We start from the raw sequence: 23559 nt of genomic DNA, 5'->3' as shown, positions 1-23559 counted from the left end.
TAAAATTAAACATTTCATATATTCATTTCACTTTTTACTTTTAAAAGTGTGATGTGGAAACACTGGATATGCAAGTCCCATGCTCTTTTCTGCCTCTGAATAACTGAAAATGTAAAGAAACGTAATTACTAAAAACTCAAGTGATTTCTTTAGGATGAGAGACATATTACTTATGACTATTAACCCCGTGTTTTCTAAAAAGCACTAATCTAATTAATTATAGCTCCTTCATTGTCTTTTATCAATATGAGGGTGTGTGTTACCGTTCATTTAAGATGGGCTATTTCATTGGCTACAACTACCCTTTGCACAATTGCTTTTGTGGCACCATTCTCTGATTTATGCTAGACAACCTGAAGGAGATCAGAGAAAAAATAGATTGTCATTGTGTGTATTTTTGAAACAGACAAAGGAGGTATTATTTTCTTGTAATAGGAAATCGAACTATACAGTATAAAACTATAACTATAAATAGGAAGTATGAATCAATAAAACCATAAAAATTTGAGTCTAAGATTTTAAGAAGAACCTTGAGAAAAAATGGAGTATAATTGGAGGACAGCCATCAAAAGGATAAAGTGAAAACCATGTCATATGATAAATAATTACAGGAAATAAACATATCTGACCTGAAAAATGGTAGATTTAAAAGAAAATAATACATAGGGTGTCCCAAAAAATGTATACACATACATTTTGGTAGCTCAATAGATATTTCTTTCTTTTCAGATTTATCGATTCATTTCTCCGAGGAGACAGAGAGCTCTCTGGGAGCCAACACACGCAGTATTAATGCTGATTACTGAAGCGGTAAGACTGAAGTCTGAAACAGAGTTGATGCTAAATCTATTTTTGTTTGTTTTTAAGTGTAAAAAATGGAAGTGCTCATGCAGGAAGCACATGTTTATTCAGAGATATTGGAGCAGTTGACTTATTAACATGAGGCTGGACTTGATGTAGGTTTAATCCCCACCCCGTTCAGGGTTAGTGCAGGAGGCAACCAATCCATGTGTTGTCTCTCACTCTTTTCCCTCCCTCCTAATCTAAGAAATCAATGGAAAAAAAATATCCTCGGGTGTGAACTACCAACAACAACAAACACTGGCTCTTGCTCAGTTGGCTGCAGCATCACCCACACACCAGAAGTCAGGGGTTTGAATCCTGGCCAGGGCACATACCTAAATTGTGGGTTCAATCCCTGGTCTGGGTGCATATGAGAAGCAACCAATTGATGTTTCTCTCTCATGCACTCTTCCTTCCTCTCTCTTTAGAATCATGTCCTTGGTGAGGGTTTTAAAAATAATGTACAATTTAAGTTACATGCATTAAAAACAACATCAATCACAAATGGGTGTGTTTCACCTTTGCTTGTGATAAGGAAATCCATGGACCGGGTACACTTGGTTCAGAAAGCTGTCCTAGGGCTCTGCGCTGTTACTTCCCTTGGGATACAGTCTCTGCTTCTTTCCTTGAGGAAGAACAAGTGCACAGTTTGCAGGAGCAGATGCACAGATGGAGGTGGACAGTGGCGTCTGAACTTCTAAATCAGTTCTTTACAACTTGGCTCCCAGGTGTCTGTTTCCAGAGCCTCTGTCTTGAGGAGAATTTGCTATTGTCTGTCAGTGAGTCATACGCTGTCTTCTCAAATTTGGAGAAAAGGCACAGCTACAATTGGATCCAGTGTGAGTCACGACAGACAATGGAAATCTCCAGGAGGATGTGCGCAGAGCTGCTTTGCATCTTGAAGAAAATTGATCACTCTCCTTTCTCTCCTGACAATGGCCTCCAAGTCTGCCTTCCTTCTCACAGCAGGCAGCCATGGAGAGCAGGCATCCCATTCAGAGTGATAGATCTGTTTTAGATGCAAGCCATCCTTTTTCTTTTTGGCATCCTGTTCATCTGGCACTGGAGCCATTTTTTACCATGCTCATAAATATCTTTCTCTGTTCTCAAGGTGCAGTGCATCAAGGTAGACATGGCTTACAGAAGGGCTGCTTGTTACAGATGTTCCCCACTCATGGCGAAGGGAACGAGCCCTCCCATCACCCTGGGTCATCTGTGTTAGATGCCTAACCACCTCCTCACCAGGCAGCACTGTGTTAGATCCCCTAACCACCTCCTCACCAGGCAACACTGTGTTAGATTCCTTAACCAGCTCCTCATCAGGCAACACTGTGTTAGATCCCTAACCACCTGGTCACCAGGCAGCACTGTGTTAGATCCCCTAACCACCTCCTCACCAGGCAACACTGTGTTAGATCCCTTAACCAGCTCCTCATCAGGCAACACTGTGTTAGATCCCTAACCACCTGGTCACCAGGCAGCACTGTGTTAGATCCCCTAACCACCTCCTCACCAGGCAACACTGTGTTAGATCCCCTAACCAGCTCCTCACCGGGTAGCATTGTGTTAGATCCCTAACCACCTCCTCACCAGGCAACACTGTGAGAACATTGCTCTAGCCCTGGGCCCTGCACACATAGCTGCCTCTTCAGAATGCAGAGCAGTGGAAAATGCTCTTTCCCAACAAGGAAACATCTAAAAGCATATGCTGCATGTAGTGCCTGCCATATTCATGTGTACGAGGGGAGCAACTTAATAATATGCTATGATATGTTAGCATTTATCCTCCAGCAAAAAGGCACAAACATAAAAATCCATTTAGCTTAGCCTTAAAACAACCACTGTTCTTTAAACCTTGGATATTTGGATTAAAAAAAAAATACACATATACTTACTGGAGGTTAGAATAATGGGGGTGGGGTGAGATACGATAAGGAAATGTCAGAGCTTCCTTTCGGATATGGAAAGGGCAGTCATGTAATAGAGGGGCACAGTGTGCCATTTAGAGGGAAAGCTGACTCGAAGGAATGCCAGTCTTAGGAAGAGACTTCCACACAACACAGCAAGCATCTTGTCCCTGGACAAAACTTGACATCACCTGGGGTCAGCCCAGCCTGCACCCTTTAGCAGTCTGGGAGCCCTCAGGGGATGTCCAACTGTTGGCTTAGACCTATCCATCAGTAAAACATCCTTAGCATTGCCACAGAGACGAGAGAGGCTCCCGCCACCACCGCTGCACTTACCATCCCTCTGTCCAGCTTCTGGCTGAGCAGCGCTCTCCCTGTGGCCACCAAAGGGCAGCTCCTGCATTGAATTTCTGCCCCCTGGTGGTCAGTGCACATCATAGCAACCAGTTGTTCCACAGTTTGGTCTATTTGCATATTAGCGCTTTCTTATATAGGATGGTATTGGTCACACAAGCCATCCCTAATGCAGTGTGGAAGGGATCTACACAGGAGTAAAATACCAGGAGAAAGGGTCGTTAGGCCTACTATCGAAATTATTTGGTCAATATTTGTTAGTTACTGACAGGCACTATGATTGATCACCCAATTTAAAGGAAGGGTTTGGAAACTGTGATGGTAGGAGGGGGAGGCCAAAATGAATGTTCTAGTTTTGCTGTGTAACTCGATAAGATCCTGTGCTTATATTTGTATGATTATTTTTCCATTTCATTTTTGCTAAAAATTGTTTATATTCCTAAAAACACTAAGAGGCATAAAAGTGATGGTCATTTTTCATTGTGTATGCTAATACTGCCTTCTTTGAATAAAATTAAAACTTAAATTATGACCATTAATAATACAGCATATCAAAACAGCTCCTTTCAAAACAATAGAGAATATAGCAAAACAGGTCTCTATTGGTTCTTCACCTAAGGGTCCAAGTGGTTGAAATAACTAAAGGACTGATTCTAGAATTTGTTCTTCTGAAATGCACACATGTAGTGTTAAACTATCTCCCTCATGATTATTAATGTCATCAAGCAAGCAAAAGAATGCCCTTTTCGATGAGGGCCAGACACAAGCTTTTCTTTGGTTTCCCTTTACATACACCAATTTATCGGCAATTTTTCTAGAAATACATAGCCTTCTCCAGTGTAATATCCTAGGGAATAATAGCCACAGAACAAAATGCTGGGTTTGTAAAACATTTTGAACTCTGTGGGGAACAAAGTTGCAAGCCAAGTACAAAGTATTATTAGTATCAGCTTCACAATTTATTCCAATTCTCTCCAAATTTTTCCTCTCTGCCCCGAGGTAAGAAAGTTCCAATGAAGAAGAGATGGGAACCCCACTGTTCCGTGTAGCCATGTCCCTTGGATGACACCTCCTCTGAGCTCTAAGGAGAATGAGGATCTCTATCTGTCAGGATCCCAAGTTTTCAACACCAAAAATCGTCTCTGACAAATTTAAGAAGTAAAAGGCATTTGCTGAAAGCATGTTGGGCAGCTCAGAGAATTCCTAGGATGTTTGGAGAACTGGGCTCGGAAGAGAGGCAGCCAATAATAACTTCAAACTGACCACAGAGGAGATGGATAAGGAACTGTGATTTCTGCAACTGACAAAATTTTTCTCAGCTTTTGGCATTTATGTCACAGCTAAAGACTATGGACTAATGTGTGTACACAGGAAAAATAGCTACACACTCATCATCCATTATGCACTTCATGCTTATTGAGCCATAGACCAGGTGTTAAATAGGTATCGGGAAGAGAGCTGTTGAAAAACAAACCAAAGCTCTTGTCCACATAAAGTTTATATTCTAATGAATCTCATTGGTGAAAAATACTCTTGATTCTCTTGACCATTCTCTTCTCAATTTTATTAAATGTAATCAATTGTCCACTTATTATGGGTTGGATTTTATCAATTCCAATTCCAACCACATTCTCCTCCCTAGGTTTGTGGTGCTCCTATTGTCTTTTCACTCCTCGGGGGCTCCTGGAAGTTGTGGATCCTGGGTTTGTCTGGCCCTTCTTCAATATGATCTCAGCACCAGGCACAGTGAGAGAACAAAGAGACCTGAGGCAGGATTGGAACTTTGCCTTCATAATAAAATGACCAGCAAAACCTCCATTGGAGGATTTTCTAAATGTCATTTTATGGTGTAAAACGTAGTTAGTATAAACATTATTTTTAGTCATTATATGGAAGAAAGTTTCTGTGATCACAAATATTAGTATTCCATGAATTGATACATACATATAATCAGCAGTTTAATAAATTCTTCTATAAATGAGTGAAATGTTTTTTTCACATGAGTGGCAGTCCCATCTGGAGACTATTAGTAGATCCTTTGGAAAGAATATAATCAGTCTAACCCATGTTAGAGCAGGAGGCACGAGTCTTTTATCCCTTATTTACATCGGCTTAAATGGGAACCCATTGTAATCAGATGATGAAGGCTCTTTTAGAAAGCTGGGAGGTTGGGGTCAAAGCATTTGTGAGGGTTCTTCAATGAAAAGAAAAAACCTCATTATATTTGACTCATAGTTTTCTCATAGTAAACTCACATAGGATGTTGTTTCAGCTATTTTTGAACAATAATTGTTTATCAAATTACTAAATTATGAGAAATATGAATAGAGAGATAAGTTACTTTGGCATTGCAAAAACAAGATATCACAGTTTTTAAAAGTATATTCATTTAACCTAGAAGAATTTGAAAATCATTTTGTAAGGCAATACTTTTCTTGACCTAATATCATGGGAGAAAGGAATTTTGAAACACTTTAAAATTAGTGTTTTCTTTAGAAAAAATTTCCATGTAATCTCATCATCTCCCCTTATCCTTGTCTTCCCAACTTTTTGGAAAACTGATTGATATCTCAGCAAAGTTCAGATCCTTTTCTTATGCATCAATTCTCTCATTTGCTTGGTTCTACTCAAGGATGTAGCTCCAACAATTGTTCTAGCTATCAACACAAAACATGCTATAATACTTCTAATCACAATTTTAAAACAATATGTTTTTATTGATTTCAGAGAGGAAATGAGAGGGAGAGAGAGATAGAAACTTTAATGATGAGAATCATTGATCAGTTGCCTCCTGCATGCCCCACACTGGGAATTGAGCCCCTCAACCCAGGCATGTGCCCTGACTGGGAATTAAACTTGACCTCCTGGTTCATAGGTTAATGGTCAATCACTAAGCCATGCCAGTCAGTCTACCATACAATTTTTTAAAGTTACATTTCTTTTTCTGTTATAAGAATATTTATTTGTTCCCCTTTATTACACAAATTATCAAAAACAGTTGTTTTCCATTTATCTATTTGTGCTCTTTCTTGAGATCATCCCAATATTTATTTTTGCCACACAATTCCATTAAAATCACTCCTATCAAGTTCACAAAAAATATTAGTGCAATAGCCAATACTCACTCATTATCTTACTTGACTTAGCAATAGTACAGGAAGAAGCAGATTTCTTTGAAACTCTTTTTTCTCTTTAATTTACTGCTTCCTTTCCTTCCTCATTGGCCACTTATCTCCCTTGTTTCAATGGCAGTCAGATCTTGAATGTATTTTTATTCATTTCATTCAATCCTTAGGTATTCTCATACAGTCTTCTGGTAATAAAAACACCTATATGCTGATGACTCCCAAATATATTTCTCCAGCTTAGGGTCTCCCCCGACCCCTTTCTGAATTACAGATGTTTGTCCACCTCAGAGTCTTCGATATCTGCTTTCTTCTATGTTTAGTAGACACTTAAGAGGCTACAGTTGAAAGGTCACCACCAATATAAGTTTTCTCCCTCATCCTTCACCAAATCAGTTTTGGCAACTCCACCCTTGTTAGACCACAACTTTGGAGTTATAGCTGAGTTATTTCTGTCACACACATTTGATGCATGCATTAATGAATCCTGTTGACTTTTTCTTACAAATATATATTTTTAAATGACCACTTCTCACCACTTCTACTGCTCCCACCCTGATCCTTTTCACTACCTCCTCTCACGTGAATTACTGCCAGAGCCCATAAGCGGTCTACCTACTTAACCCCCTGCTAACTCTACCCACAATTTATTTTTCACATCAGCCAGGCTCTCAAAATGTAAGCAGGGCCCTGCTACTTCTCTGATAGAAACATTCTATCTTATTTAGAGTAGATTATGCCATTATGATAGCCAGCGAGCCCACATTTCAGTGGTTCCTGACGTAGGCTGCATATTAAAGTCACCTTGGGAAATTATAAAAGGTGCGGGTATCTTGATCTCACACTCAGAGATTCTAATTTAACAAGACTTGTCTGAGATCTGGGTATTGATATTTAAAAAAATGTTTTATTAGGTCACTATAAAGAACAGCCTGGATTGAGAATAATGTATCTCATGATCTGGTCTCACTCTATCTTTGAACACATTTCTCCTCCTAATTCATTCTGCTTCAGTCCCATTTGGCTTCTATGTTATTTGTAAAACACATCAAACGTTTGTTTGCCTCAGAGCCTTTTCATTTGCTTAATTTTCCTCCACAAGTTTATTACATTATGTCATAGCACATGTTTGGGCTGTTTATCTCCTGTCACAATCCAGTAGAATATAAGCTCTGGGAGGGATTGTTTTTCTGTCTTGGTCTCTGCGATATTCTCAACCCCTAGGAGAGTTCTCCATGATTGGCCATCATTTAATATTTTTTGAATACATGGCCTTATTTTATATCTTCAATTCAATGCAAATATGTGAAATACTTAAACTTTATTTTTTAATGAAAGATGGGCTTAGGAGAGGGTGAGATGGACATATTTCCTTTTGATGTCTTAATTTAAGTCAACAGTTGAATATCCACGTGAGGATATTCGCCAAGAAGATGAAAATATGACTTTGTAGTTCATGAGAGAAATGAGGGTTTAGACACAATTTTGTTAGTTGTCCAATTAGAATTGGTGGCTAAAGCCATGTGAGTAGATTAGAGTTTCACTGGAGGGTTTTTAGAAAGAAAGGGGGCTGGGAAGGAGGAGGAGGGATAAATAGTGATGGACGGAGACTTGACTTGGGTTGGTAAACATGCAAAACAGTGCACAGATGATGTGTTGTAGAATTGGGCACCTGAACCCTATATTGCTCCAGTGGGAATCGGTGTCACTCCAATCATTCAATATAAAGAGGGAAAGCACTAAGGGCATCTGCTGTGCAACTCAGGTGACTCTGGGTGGGGCTGGTCACCTGAAAGGACAAACCGTGACTAGAAGTTCAGAATGTTCCACCCAATCCCTATTCTCCGGAGAGGGGCTAAAATGGAGTTAGTAATTGGGCATGCCTGTGGAGGAAGGAAGGCTCCATAAATATTCCAAGAGTAGTGGAGTGTGGGGTGTGGGTGGAGAGCTACCAGACTGGTGGACAGACTCACACCGTGAGGGTGACACACCCCAACTCCAGAAGCTTCTCTGCTCAGGACCCTCCCAGGCCTCCCCCAGCATATTCCTCATCTGCCTTCCATCTGTAGCCTTTATCATATCCTTTAATAAACTGGTCAACTAAATACATGTTAAGAAGCAAGAGTGATTGATTTAGGCAAAAACACCAGCATTGGCATGAGGTTAAAGAGAAAGGGACGTGCTGAGAAGAGAGCCCTTCTGCAAGACCTGCCACGGCTCCCTCCCACCCTGACCACAGCGTCTCTCATGAACATGGAGGTCGATGCCAGGGATGATCTCACACCTGCTCTGCTTGTTCTGTTCAAGAAGCAGCAGCAGATCTGTGAGACAACCAGAGGCCCAGGAGCCGCCCTTTCTCTTTGTCCTGGAGGGACTAAGGGATGTCCTGTGCATTCCTCTGGGCACGCATGGGCTGCACCGATGGGAGGCAGCTTGTGCTTTGAGATCCTGGGAGGTAATCACACTCCTTTGTGCTCAAGATGGAATGTGGCTGGTGGTGGTGAGCATCTGCAGAGGCTTCGCAGCACCCTGGGCGGCGGGGAGCTGTGGAAAGGAAGGCGCTGGAACTGAAATTAGAACAAGGCATCTGCCTGCAGCTCCCATGGAGCAGCTCCTCAGCAAGGCGGTCCCAAGCTTCAGTGGAGAGGGCTCTCACAGGCTGGAGGTGGTACAGAGCCTCTGGGCTTTGGAGGGAGAGAAGGAGCCTGGCTGCTCAGGGCCTGGAGCAGCTTACTTCGTAGAAAGTGTTTGGTAGGGCATGTGTTGATATGCATTTCTCGTGACTAGCACATTCGCTGACCATTCTGAAGGTCAGTCATCACTGAACATATAGTTCACCCGGAAGCATTTGCAGGCCAGTTATCAGGACTTCTGATTCCTTCTCCCCTAAGTTTACTTGCCCTTAGGGATTTTGCTCTGTGGGCAGGTTTATCAAGGATGATGAAAAAGATTTAGTGCCACCATATACATTTTCTCTCTATGACCAGTTCTGATTTGAGCAGTATTTCCCAATGTGTGATCTATAAACGACTTCTCTCAGAGTCTTCTTTTTAAAAAGAGGATGCTTTAATCCAACCCGTTGGAGAAATGCTGCATATTGTGTCTCCTTTTTAGACATTCGTAGTACATGCTGGAGATTAAAGGCTTTGAGCTGTCCTGCAGTAAAGAGCCTGGCTTAAACTTTGTTGAACCCAGTATTTCTTAAACTTATTTCTCTAGAGGGTTTTTCTTTTCCTCTCCCCCTTTTTCCAGAACATAAAACAGAATTAATGTTCCAAAGAAAAGACTTCAGCAAAAACTAGATTAAATATTTCTTATCATAGGTGTTTAAACTATGCCTAACATGAGACACAAAGATTTCCTGAGAATTTCTTCACCTCTATTCTCTGTTACCACTGACAACTGCCTGTTATGTAATCCTTCAGGATAAGAGGGCCAAGGTGCCAACTCATTCTTCTTCTCAAAAGAATAAAATATGCCCAAGCACTGTGGCTAAGGGGTTGAGTGTTGACCCAGGAACTAAGAGGCCCCAGTTCAATTCCCTGACCAGGGCACATGCCTGTGTTGCAGGCTTGATCACCAGTAGGGGGCATGCAGGAGGCAGCTAATCTATGTCTCCCTTATCAATGTTTCTATCCTTCACCCCTCCTTTTTCAAATCAATAAAAACATTTTCTTAAAGAGAATAAAATATGTCACTCCTTGGAGCATATCTATTGGCCAACTTAAGAGTTGAACTCCGGCTCTCATCCACTGTAGCTCCAGTCCACACAGTCCTGGTGCCTTCTGCCCTCCGCAGAGGTTGATGCCTGCCTCCCTGAGAGCTAATTCACTCTACAAGCCTCCTACAACAGCCTTCTTCTCCTGGAATCTTCCCAGCAGAGGATTTCAGGAGCTGATAGCACTTAGGATAACTTTTTAAGATGCTGGAAAGGAAGATTGACTCACCAGTACATTTGGTTATATGCTTATATAGGGATTTAAGAAACAAATAAGTAGTGTGGCATGTATTCTATCTCCATAAAGAATAAAAGTGTGAACACCACAATGTAGGAGGATGAAAACATTAAGCAGACCAGCAGCATAGATAGTAGAAAAAACATGATCAATGATTACTGTAACATCAATGATTACTAGACATTTCAGGAAGGTAAAGCCTCATGGCTCACAGAAGAATACATCGACATGGAAGGTAGTGACACTTGGGGAAGCAAGGAGAAACACATAGGCACTCTATTGAGAGGTCCAGAGACCAGAGTAAGGAAATGTCACCAAGTAGTTTAAAAATATTTTATTTTATGCCTAAAAATCCAGTTATAAAGAGATATGATCCTTACGTTTTGGCTGTAGAAAGATTGTGGTTAACAGGAAGGCATTTTTGTTTTGCCAGGTGAGAAGACACGTGGGTTGCAGAAGGAAAGTTGACCCTATTGCCCATTCTTTAGCTACTTGGAGAAATAAGATTCCCTAAAAATGGTGTGGTGTGTGTCTGAGTATGTGAGGCTGCAGAGGAATGAGATGGGGCAAAGGGGACGGGAGAGAGAGATTTAGGAAGCGAGGGATAACTAAAAGCCCAAAATACGTAGTTGTAAGTCTGGGTGGCTTTGTGATATGTTGTGTAACTTCTGTCTCAATGTCCTCCAGATCTTTCAGAAAACATAAATCACACATGATTTCTACTGCTTGCTTTCTGCAGTTGGATATGTGCTCCTATTCAGTGGAATGACACCTCTGGGATACAGAAGATTGAGACTTTTGGTCTCTCCCTAAATACAAAGTGATAGAAATTAGAGTGAGGTATTTTAATACTTAAAAGACCCAAGGAGCAAAGAATAATGTGTTGGTACAAGAGAAACTTTCATCAAAAAAAGCTATCTAAATTCCATGTTCAAAGATAAAGATTTCCATGAGTTTGAATGCCAAATTCATATTTGTTGAAGAAAGTTTGCACGAAGACTATCTACATTAGGTTCTCATACTGCTGGCTGGTGCTTAGTAAGGAGAACATTTATCCCCACTGTCTATGGCATCCAACAGCTTCACCAGCACACGGGCCTTTGCATGGCTGATCAGCTCCCATGATCCTTTTCCCACACATGTAATCAACCTCCTCTGCACAGAATGCTAACTCTGCAGTCAATGTTCTCCACAGAAATGGAGCAAATAGTGTGTGTGTGTGTGTGTGTGTGTGTGTGTGTGTGTGTGAATGTTGGCACATCCAAAACCTGTTGGTGGGCCTGGTAGGTTGCAGACCTAGAAAAGGACCAATGCTATGGTTCAAGTCCAAAGGCTGTCTGCTTTGGATGAAGAAAAAGGATAAAGATGAGGCCAGAAGATGGTGATGCCGGAATAAAGGAGAACATCTATAGCACATGTAAACTATCTGTAATTAAGGCCAAAATAGGAATGCCAACAAGCAGTCCTGATGGGCATTAAACACTGTAGAACAGGCCACTGAGATTTTTTTTTTCCATGTTTGGTATTATGTATTTGGAGAACAACTCTAAAATTAATCTAGACACACACACGGTCTTTAAAATAATGACAAATGCAATGAGAAACACCTGGTTCCAAATAGGAAGCACACACATACGTCCAGAGGCTGCTGGCTAACTTGTTTACTTGCACCCACATCACATGGTCCTTTATTTCCCAGTCATATTCCTGCAAGAAGACTTTTACCATGTTAACCCAGGCTCACAAAATCCAAGATAAATTCTAGATCTAAGTAAGTAAGATTTAAGTGTCTCCTTGCCAGTACAAAGTGGGATTGTGTGAAATTTTCCACCATTTCAATAAATGCTGTCAAAAGCGTCCTACTTCGATATTCTCAAACCCAAAAGATTTCAATTCATTTAATGTTTTTGAAGAGGAAGTATCTGTTGCTTCCAGGGAACATTCTCTGTCCTTCTTTTCCCAGTCTAACCCTGGACTCCATAGGAAGCCTATATTACACTCAAATTGCACTATCTTTATTCCACTTACTTTAAACTCTCCAGCAGTTCGGGGGTCCACAGCAGGACCCAGTAGCTACTCATTCTAAATTCATTCGAAATCCTTCCCCCCTCACTGCTGGCATGGCTGGGTCCAGTGCCAATCAGATCGCTCATTGTTCCTGGGAGCTCACACAGCTGCTCATCAAATGCACAGCTGTGGCGCTGACCTTTAATAACATTATTCTGAGAATCAGCCTCATTTCATGAAATAGCCATGTCCTCATTTGAAATTCCCAAGGTCTTTTCCATTGGCTTTGTAATTGATTCTATATTTTGTTAAATTGTCAAGAAAATTTTTTATTAACAGCCAAACATTACAGTTTTAGTAAAGCTTGCCTGGGGCCTTGTGCAGGGCCAACTCAAACCCGAAGGATGGAGTGGCATGAGACCATTTGGATGTCACAAAGCCCCGTTGAGGCCTCCATATAAACACTAAGATTTCCAAGGGCTGATGCTCTTACCAAGGCACACCTGCTAAGGACTAAGGCCCCCTGCTCACAAAACCTGTTTACCCGCCTGTCTGCAGTGATCTGCCTCTTTCTGGAGTCTGTCCCAGCCCTCTGCATATGAACAGGTTGTACATTCCATCCAGAAGCTCCTGAGCTTGCAAACAAACTTAAGTATATTAAGTATAATGGCTTCAAAAAAAAATTGAAGCCATTGCATATGTTTATCCTGTGTGTGTGTGTGTGTGTGTGTGTGTGTGTGTGTGTGTGTGTGTCTGGTTTCCAAATCTTACATTGCTCATAAAATGAAGTGCAATTGATGTTTGTGTGCTCATTTTGTGTTCTCTGACTTCGCTGAAATCATTCATGTTTTCTAACTTGAGACTCAGACAGAAAACATAAGGATAATCCTATCTAATAAAGAGGGAACATGCTAATTGACTCTCATGCCGTTGCAAAGATGGCAGCACCCACAGCCAATAAGGAGGGAATATGCTTTTTGACTGTCCCACCCTCAAAGATGGCAGCGCCTACAGCCACAAGATGGCGGCATGCAGTCCCCTCAACCCTGCTGGGTCAGCAGGCATGCAGCAAGGCTGGGCCCACCCCTAGGTAGGCCCAGTCTTGCTTCTCCCAGAGGGAGGCTCACAGCAGTAATGGCGTGGTGGGGGCAGCGCTGTCCTCTGATCAGCCTGCCTGGTTGCATCCTTCAGAGGGAGGCCAGACTGCGACTCCCCACTGGTAGGCCTAAGTCCTCAGTAGGACATCTCTTGAAGACTCCCGGGTTGTGAGAGGGCACAGGCAGGGCTGAATTTTCTTGCACCAGGCCTCTAATTAATAAATGTTATTCCAAAATCAACATGAGGTTTTCTCCTAGCACCACACTTAAAAGTAAATAATCTGTTTTGTATCTATAACCTGAATGCAAACTATTTTGTGGGAAGGGAGATAAACAATTCTTGCTTTTCCATGTCCTGTGTATTGGTGCACATCTACATTTTATTTATCTGAAAGATTTATATCTTACTCTATAGGTGATAGAGGCTATACAGAAGCATAAAAAGCATTCAATTAAAACTGTTGCAAACAAATTTACTGGCAGCATAAACTCTATTGATTGGGTCTTCTGAATTAATAAATCAAATTTCCCCTTGAGACTGTTTCAAATCAGAAAGCCAAAAAAGACATGTAAATTCCTACTATGCAATTTGTTTTAGACTTTCCATGTATGTTTTCCTAAATGATTTTTGAAATGTGAGGGTTGAAGTGGAATTTAGATAATGAAAACTCAATTCCCATACCAGTTATCTCCTCAAAATGCAATTGGTACAAATTTTAGTTATATGAACGTCTTGGTTTTGATATAAATTCAACAAATATGTTCTTTTTATTTCAGGTTTTTTTTGTTTTTTTTGTTTTTGTTTTTTAAATCAAATACCATCATCACTTATTTTGTTTGTTCTGAGTAGCTGTTCTTTGGTTCCCAGAAAATGTTTCTTGACCATATGGTGATTCATTTTGAATAATGCCTGGCAATTGAAGTGACAATAGCTATTTCCTCATAATTCCCAACAGAGATTAAAAAGTGAAAAATTCCATTCTATGAATCTTTTCATGAATCTTGGCATCTAATTAAAAAAAAAAAAAGCCAAATACAATGTGTAGGTGATCTTCTTTTTTATGTTTTATTACTTTGGCATTATTTAGACAGGACCATTATTAAACTCATATTTCCTCAAAAATAAAGGCAAATAAAAAAATGTAGGTCTTCTGTGCTTTTTTACACAAGAAGAAACAGAGTGTGGAGGAACGCATTCTGCTCCTGAATTCCAAAGAACTGAAGTTCAAGTACAGGCTCTGTCACTTTCGCAGTGGGACACCTCAGTTCACTTCCTCTCTCTGAATATCAGTTTCTTCAGCTGCAAAACTGGTCTCAACACCCTGGGTTCCTTGGGCCACAGGTTGATGGTAAAGATCAGATCAAATAAAATAATGCATACGGACTAACATTAACTGGCTGCCTACCAGGGGACACGTATTTTTTTACAACTACTTTTAATTCCCTCAACATTATTTACCCGTGAAGAACATGTGCCTAAGGAAGTTTAAGCAACTTTTTCAGGTCACATGATGAGGGCGGAGCCACAACAAGGTCCCAACTTTTGTGATGGAGCCCATCCTCTTGAGGACACTTGGCCTTATTGAGAGGACTTGCACACAGAAGCTCCACACTTACAGATTTAACATGTCCCGGACAAAGAGATTCCAGTTACTTAGGAGCAATTTTCATTCAATAACATATGGCAACAGGATTTATAAGAAGCCCCGGAGAGTCAAATGAATTTGGTTCTTTTTTCATCTTGGCAAAGGCATTCTCTTAGTCTTGGTTTTTGTCCATGAAAAATAAGGGAGCTTATTAATAGGTAACTTTTAAAAATTCGATTAATGCACTGGACTGAAGAGAAGAAATAGAGATGGTCATATTTTTCAAGGACAATATTTTTAAGGACAATATTTTTAAGGAAATACAATAACTTGGTATTAGTCATGTCTTAGAATAAGTAAGGTGATCAGGTATTTCAATTTTCCCAGGTCCAGGAAGTTCCTGAATATGGGAGTTTGAATGCTGACACTGGGAATCCCCAGGCAAATCAGCATGAGTTGTTCACCGTTAAGTCTAAACTTAGAATAAGGTCAGGCTTGCTTTCCACACACCAGGTCTCCTCCATTCCCTGCCAGCTGACTGAGATGCTCTGTGGCATGTTAGTTTAACTCCTGGAATTCCTTCCGTCAAGTAGTGCCCAATCCAGAACTAAATTGGACTAAACAAGTAAAACACCTCAAGTCCTGTTGAATTTTATATCATCCACATTAATGCTTTTGGCTGCAAGCAAGAAAATCTAACCAAGATGGCACAAACAAGAGAAACAATCCCTTTATTATCATGACATGGGACAGCTCAGGAAAGCCAATGCAGTGGGAGTATGGTTGAGTCTCAGGATGAACTGGAACCAGGGACAAGAGGACTTCCCTTTTGTTTCTCATTTGCTTCTTAAATTATTGTAAAAAAATATATATATTTACTCCTCTTTCTTCACAGCCTTATGATTTTTAAGTACACATGGTAAAAAAATATATATAGCTGAGGTATTCATGTATTACAGGTTAGATGACAGACCTGAAATAAAAATTGTTTCTTTGGTACCAAATTTCTAATTTCTAGAAAATGATTTGGGTCATTTTGGCTCACTCATTGCACTGAAAGTAGGGCATGAAGTTGTGCTGTAAGAACACATATGAATGTGTGTGGGCAGAGATAGTTTCCAGAAAAAGAAAGGCCGGGGAGACAGCCTATACAGTACCTAATACATGGTGTTGCTTCTCTCACAGGAGCAGAAAACCCACACACATACGTTGAAAAAGAAAATGTTACAGTGAAACTGCAGGGTCCTATCTGCTGGTAACCAAGAATGGGTCTGGTTTCTTTTGCCTTCAACTTGAAGTCATTCCTATTTTCAATATTGAAAACATTGGTGCAGAGTCATGTCACATCAATGCACAGATGATCCAGGGCTCTCCTTTGTAATAATTCTGGTAAAACAAAAAAGAAATGACTCTCCTCTCTAGGAAGTTACTTCACAAACAGGATAATTCAACTTGCACATGAGAACAAGAATGTTAAGATACCCTAACTATATTCAGGTTATTGACTGAAGTCTTTTCATTAATTTTGATGCTCTATTTCAGAAAAAAATGGAAGACAATATTAAATGGAAAGCAAATATTATTCTGCTACCAATGACTTGAAATCATCAGATGACCAGGGTCAGCTTCTTCAAGAAGTCTTTCCTGACAATTCCAACCTGTTCTGTCCTTTCTTTTCTCCAAATTTGCTTTTGTTTGGAGTTAGTGCCATTCTATGTTACTTGACTACATTTTCATTGATTCCAGAAAGGTATTAGCATTGACCTTAGTGGGACCATAAGTTTCTTGAGAGCAGGTCCAATAGCTCCATACTTTTGAATATCTCTTTTTTCCTCCTTGATCTCTATTTGTCTTTCCATCCCAGTTTCCTTTATTGCCATCTCTCCTTCAGCATTTACGGAACAGCAAATACATGCATGGAGATACCTAGCTTTCCTCATAACCTGCGTGCTGCAATAGACACAAAGAAGAAGAAGACACATCTGCTAAGCAGGACATGCATCTCTGGCTCCTCTCTAAGTGCTTGCATGGATCCTCTCAGTTAATCCTCCTGGAGACCTAAGGAAAAGGTGTTATTCTTCTTTTTATGTCACATATGAAGAAACAGAAGCAGAGTTTAGTAACTCCCTAAAACACCACTAATAAGGAGCTTCCAACACTTGATATCACTCCTAATCACCATTTAGCATGTCATTTCTATACTTTAGAAAACTATAAACTAAAAATGAATTCTGTGAAAATTGAGGGTGAGTATTTGAGTAATTTTATTCTTTACTCCCACATCCCATATTGCCTCGTGTCTAATTTGAACTGCAGACATAGTTCGAGTCTAGCAAATATTTTTTTTGGAGAATTAATATTTTAATACTAATAAATAATTTATAGCAATAATATAGTATTAACCTACAATTGGTGTGCTTTGATCTGAACCTCTATTATAGAAGATTGTTTTTTATTTTTTTTGAACTTAGAAATCTTATACAGTTTGGTTCCTGATGACATACTGTTTCATTGCCAATATCTGACTAATTCTCTATACAGAGATGAAATAAAATTACTCATTTCCTGTACAAAATTTATGCATACAGGAATTCATTCTAACCTTGCCAGGTCATAGAATATAAAAAACAAGATACATTCCCTTGTGAGGTCAGGGAGCGTACATTCCCCAGAAAGAAGAATCAAAGTTGAATTGAGTGCTCAAGTCAATACCCAAATATTTACATTATACAAAACTTAACTTCAAACATATTTTCCAGCACATATATAAACACAGATGTCATATTAGACTTGGAAAATCAAGATATGAGATTACTAGGAGAACAGGAATCATTTAAAGTACAGACTGTTTATTTTACTAAGATTTTATTTCTTTGCATAAAGTATATGCTCTCTTGAGCTCACTTTCAGTTATACACAGATATTCTGTGAAGTTCTTCTAACATTAGTTACTTAAGGTAGCAGCATTTCAAACAGAGACAAGAAAGGGTGTGGTAAACTCCACTGAGCTCATGTTAAGCCTTTGTTAACTTCCTTTAATAATACGAACCAAATAAATATAAAACATATAAAATCAATTACCCCAGTGAAAATAAGGACATCTACTAAAATGAGATAAATTCTCTAAAGTGCGATGTTCTACCCAGGTTTTTCTTGAATAACTAATATACACTGAGTGGCCAGATTATTATGATCTCTGGCCACTCAGTGTGTGTGTGTGTGTGTGTGTGTGTGTGTGTGTGTGTGTGTATATATATATATATATATATATATATATATATATATATATATAATATATATTCGAGATTAGAGGTCTGGTGCATGAATTTGTGCATGAGTCAGCCTGGCCAGGGGGAGGGAACATGGGCGGTTGGCTGGCCTGCCTGCTGGTGGAACTCCTAGTTGAGGGGACAATTTGCATATTAGCCTTTTATTATATAGGATATACGCTGAGTGGCCAGAATATTATGTGTTCAGAGATCATAATAATCTGGCCACTCAGTGTATATTTACCACTATAAAGTGTTTCATTAATGGTCAAGATGTGTGGTTTTTAATGCTCTCTTTTAAATGCTTATGAACAACCAACCATTTGGCATGGAAACCCAGTCCCACCAAATGCTTCAGAAGAAGCTGAAATCCTCCTCCTCACAGGAGGCAGCGAAGGACACAGCTCTTACCACAAAGACAGCCGCCGTGCCCTCTCAGAACAAGGCTGTGCTCAGGGAGAGGGTGGAGAAGGGCAAACTATTCCAATGGTTCTAATTAGGGTTTCTGTTGGCAGCTGGGCAAGCGTCACCAGCAAGGCTACAAAGAGAATGCGGGCACTGTGGAGTTCAGGAATTCTCTAAACGCCGGCTGGCAGAAGAAGATCTATGAAAGGATGGAGAACAGAGAATCATCAAACGCCGGCTCTTGAAGGCAACTCGGAGATTATGCTTCTCAAGGGGAAGCTGAAGCCACGAAAGGTCAAGTTCTGGGCTCAAGTTCACAGATCTCCTAAGATAAGGAACTCTTTTCCTTCCAACTCCAAAGAGCCCTTTCCTTACACCCTGTGGTTTGCATATCTCATGTGATCATAGGAGCCGGTGAGATCCTCTGCACGGAACCATAAATGCCTTCAACTGCCAGCAACTTAAGCTGTAATTTCAAGAAAAGGGGCTGGGAGCATTATTTGAACGTCTCAAGTTCTGCAAGCGAATTATAATAGTTAAACTGTTACTATTTTTTTTTTTTAGCAAAAGAGAATAGTTGTTATTTTCAACATAAGATGTTTTATTTTTAAAAAATATTTTTGCAATATATTGGTTTATTCTAGAATCGCCTGAGCCATCTATGCAGTGGCACAGAGATTTAAAAAAAAAATCTCTTTGAAGCTTAGTGTCAGTTGGGAAGATAATGAAGATATTGGATTCTTCAGACACGATGTGCTTGGCTATTTGTGGGATTACAGTCGATATGGTTTGCCCGCACTGGACTAAGCAGGGTGCGAGGAGTGTGCCCAGGAGCATTCTGCAATCGTGTTGATTTCCCAACCTGACTCCAGCTCTGACTTTATACTTTGTTATCCAATTTGATGACTCAAAACTCACTCCCGCAGTCCATGTGCTGGGGATGTTTCACACAATTAAATGTGCTGCTTGATGGGCGAGGTCTTATGCATATTCTTGTCACCCTGTACGCTAGGTAATCTACTGCTCATCTTCAGACAGAGTGATGAGGATGCAGGGTTTGCACTACATGCAGAGTGGAGGGTAGGACACATGATTTTCCTTCTACTCTCCCCCAGCTCTTCTGGATGGTCTAATAAGCAAATAAACATGAGACAGAGTAAGAGAAGGAAAAGACTGATGTGAGTGGATAGGTATTCCTGGGGCCCCAGAGGAATGGAGGACCGAGAAGCCAATGGAGTGGTTGAGGCCCATTTGCCACCTGGAGGTATGGAGGAAGGGGAGTCCTGGGTTGGGCTTTAAAGGGAAGGTCGGCAATCCACAGGTAGATGGGAAGGAGCAAACATCTGGTGTACATCTGGGCCTCACAGAACCAGGGGGACACAGAGGAGGCCAAGACACAGCCTGTGCTGGCTCCCCGCTGTCTGGCACACTCAGGTTCATATGCAAACAACGTTATCTGTGCGTGTAGCTCTCTTCCTGGAACAAGGTTTTCTGTCTGATTTCCTTTAGGCCGGTTACAGGGAGGGAACAGGTTCCTCCTGAGCGTTTTGTTTCTTAACATTGGCAGCTTCAAAGAATCATGATTCCCCGAAAACATGTTTTTGTGTGCAAACTCTGCACCCCCTCAGTCAGTGACCTCGTGTCTGTCTGTACCCCGGATGCCCGAGCTTCACCAGGAAGCCGCAGGGACAGGAAAAGGAACACATGACGCATCGTCAGGCCCATGTCTTTATCTCTCCTGATCCTTAGATCAGTGTTTCCCAACCTTCTCTCATGATGAGAATCACCTGGTGGAGTTGTTAAAACACAGATTCCTGAATCCCAACTAAGAAGTGTTAAACTAGAATTTTTGGGAACATATAGGTAAAATTGTATACTTAACTAGTGCTCTAAGACAGATTTTATATACAGAGCACTAAGTTAGGTATGCAATTTTACCTATATGTTCTCAAAAATTCTAGTTTAGCACTTCTTAGTTGGGATTCAGGAATCTGTGTTTTAACAACTCCACCAGGTGATTCTCATCATGAGAGAAGGTTGGGAAACACTGCTAGATCTCCACTTACCAACATTCAGGCTGATGTTTCCTACTACTGAAATGATTTCACACTCTAAGACTCTAACCGCTGTTCATTTTTACATACCATCTACTCGGATGCTTCTAAATAAAATTAGTCATGTACACATCCGAGATTCTCAACTAGTATTATGTAACTTATGGGACTTTGAATGGCTATACATCGATGTGCAAACCACTGAATGGTAGAACTGAAATTTCCTTGCCCTTGAATCTACATGATGTAGGTCACCCTGAGGAAATAGATATGGACTCAGTATAAAAGTTGATTGAATGAATTGAACAAAGGCCTACAGTGGAATACACTTTATAGCCGCTTCCTTATTGTTTTTCTTCTGGTGTTGTATCTAATAAACAAAACAAAACCTAAATTGTTTTGTGCTCAAGTAGGCTATTTATTTTCCTTTGATAAAATACTACTCCAAATCTTGTTTTCCTTACCATTTTTATTTTCCATGTTAAAGCCTGGGTGGACTTGTTTCCATACATAAAATATCACAGGATAAAGAACAAGAGAGAAACAATTAGAGATCCAAAACAATACGTGAACATGTGTGTGTGAGGCATGTGAGTGTGTGTACGAGAGCTGCCTCTTAGGAGCCAGAGGTGTCTTTGGATATGCCAATCGCCACCCCCTCCCCCTCCCGAGAGTGTTCTGTGCTCAGTTTCTAACTTTATGATGGGCACGAAATGACAAGATGCCACTACAGTTTTGTTTGCTGTCATTGTCCTTATGGGATTTGATGACTCTGTCAAATAATAGAGTGCATAGCATGCTTTAAGAAAGAGAACATTTGGGTCACGAGGTAAATGTTGACACTTGGCTTTTGTTAAAAGAACTCCTGCAACACTTCAGAAGGTGAAGTTTTTCTGTGGTGCCTATTGAGCAGTTAATTTTCGAATCCTTTATTCCTTATACAGTTCAATTAGAGTATGCCCAGATTTTCAAATTTCTTCTTACCTAAAATGATAGCAGGAATTGTTAGAGCAACATAGCAGCAATTCAAATGTAGCTGCTGTAGGGTTGCTTTTGATATGGAATGTGTATTGGAATGATTCAGGTTTAGTGAAAAGCTCTAAATCTAACCAAACTTATTCTTTTTTAAAATTGATTTCAGAGAGGAAGGGATGGGGAAAGAGAGAGAGATAAACATCAAGGTGAGAAAGAATCATTGATTGGCTGCCTCCTGCATGCCCCACAATAGGGATCGAGCCCACAACTCAAGCATGTGACCTTGACTGGAATCGAATCCAGATGCTTCAGTCCACAGGCTGACACTCTATCCACTGAGCCACACCTGCTAGGGCTAACCCAACTTATTCTTGGTTCTCTGCATGATTGACCCTGTTCAAGAGAAAACACCTACCTATCTGTCGATTATTTCACGCGCTCAGTTAACAAGTGTGTCTCCAGGGGCTAGCCACCGCACTATCATGTTAAAGCATTTCAGAAGCAGATAATGGTACCACCAAGATGCCTCCTGGCAAGATGGAAGGGTGTTTGCAAACACCCTCCTGTGTCAGTTCTGCCAAGAAGCAGAATCTTGTTCAGATAGACTCCATCCAGAGCTTGAAATGAAGGAATTACCTAGGAAAACCTAGGCAGTTGGCAGGGAAGGAAGTTGGGTCACTCTACAGGTACAGGGAAGAAGAAATTGTGAAATAGTGAAAACTGAAGCCCTTGAGGAGGGGCCTCTGGACAGGAGTGGACAGGCGGGGTCAGGAGGGATACTTCTGTGCCCGAATGCAGGACGGAGCAGGGGAGACGGGCCCAGACTCCCCTGCTTTTGCTCTGTGGTCTCCTCGTGCCTGTCTTAGAAAACATCTAAGGAGCTTGTAGTGACTGAAGTAGAGGGAGGACATGGAAAGAAACAGTGGCAGAGAGTCCTGGCGCCTACACAGGGAAGCATCCATCTTCTATAAAAACTGCTGTTTGAAATTCTGACCCTGCTAGTTGGCTTCTGTAAATACTTGCTTGCTTGCTTAAATAATAAGGAAAATAAGACTACTCCCACTTCAGAGAGGCCATTAAACCTTCCCCAGATGAAGTTATCAGTGCTGGCACCAGGCCAGGCCTTTGGTTGAGGTCTCAAGGCCCCAGCACTTAGGGGCTCTTTAAAAATTTGGAAAGGGGACTGGGAACACCTCATGTTTGGGAGACAAAGAAGGTAAAAACATATAAATAGGGAAAGTTCCTCCATGTTGGGGCTCAGAATTTGAGAGACATTCCTCTGGGCCCACCCATAGTAATAATAAATGTAACTCCATCTCTCTAAGCATTGCTTGGTTCTTCTCCAGTTTTCTGTAACAACATTATTCCTATAGGGAAATCATCTCAATATGGATTTGCAGTCATAGGGGTGGGTGGGTGTCCTACTGCTGCCTATGAACTCTAGAGGTTCCAGATACCTAGGAACCATCGTAAGAAGAATCTGAGCATTGTTTCAGATATTCAGTTCTTTGCACTGTATGTAATGCTGCGCTTGGAACTTTGTGGAGACTGTTATTGCAAGAGGTAGTCTGTTCCAGGAAGACATGGGGGTTTGTTATCCGAGCCGTGAACATTACTTACAGAGTGAGCTGCCCATCTGCACAAGGTCAATGTCCCATTTGAACTGATTTCACCCTCTGATGGGTTTTCAGCAAGCCATTCATAATATCCATTCTTTCGGCGGATCCCAATCCCTGGGCTTCCTGATCATTATTCTTAGAAAAGGAGCTTCCTGCCTTTTTCTTTATTGTATTGTGCACAGGGCAGGAAGCTTCACCTGAAACATACTAAGGACCCAATTGTCACATTTTCAGCTGTCTGCGAGACAGGGGTCAGAAGGTCACAGCTTTTCATGCTATGCACAGAGCTCTGGGCAATGGCCCAAGTCCCTGGTGCTTGCTGTTCCCTTTTTGTTGAAAGGAAGGATTCTGCAGGGGGGAGA

This window comes from Pipistrellus kuhlii, unplaced genomic scaffold, assembly GCF_014108245.1.
Source record: "Pipistrellus kuhlii isolate mPipKuh1 unplaced genomic scaffold, mPipKuh1.p scaffold_m20_p_7, whole genome shotgun sequence".
NCBI classification, from domain to species: domain Eukaryota; kingdom Metazoa; phylum Chordata; class Mammalia; order Chiroptera; family Vespertilionidae; genus Pipistrellus; species Pipistrellus kuhlii.
This window is presented reverse-complemented; position numbering follows the sequence as displayed.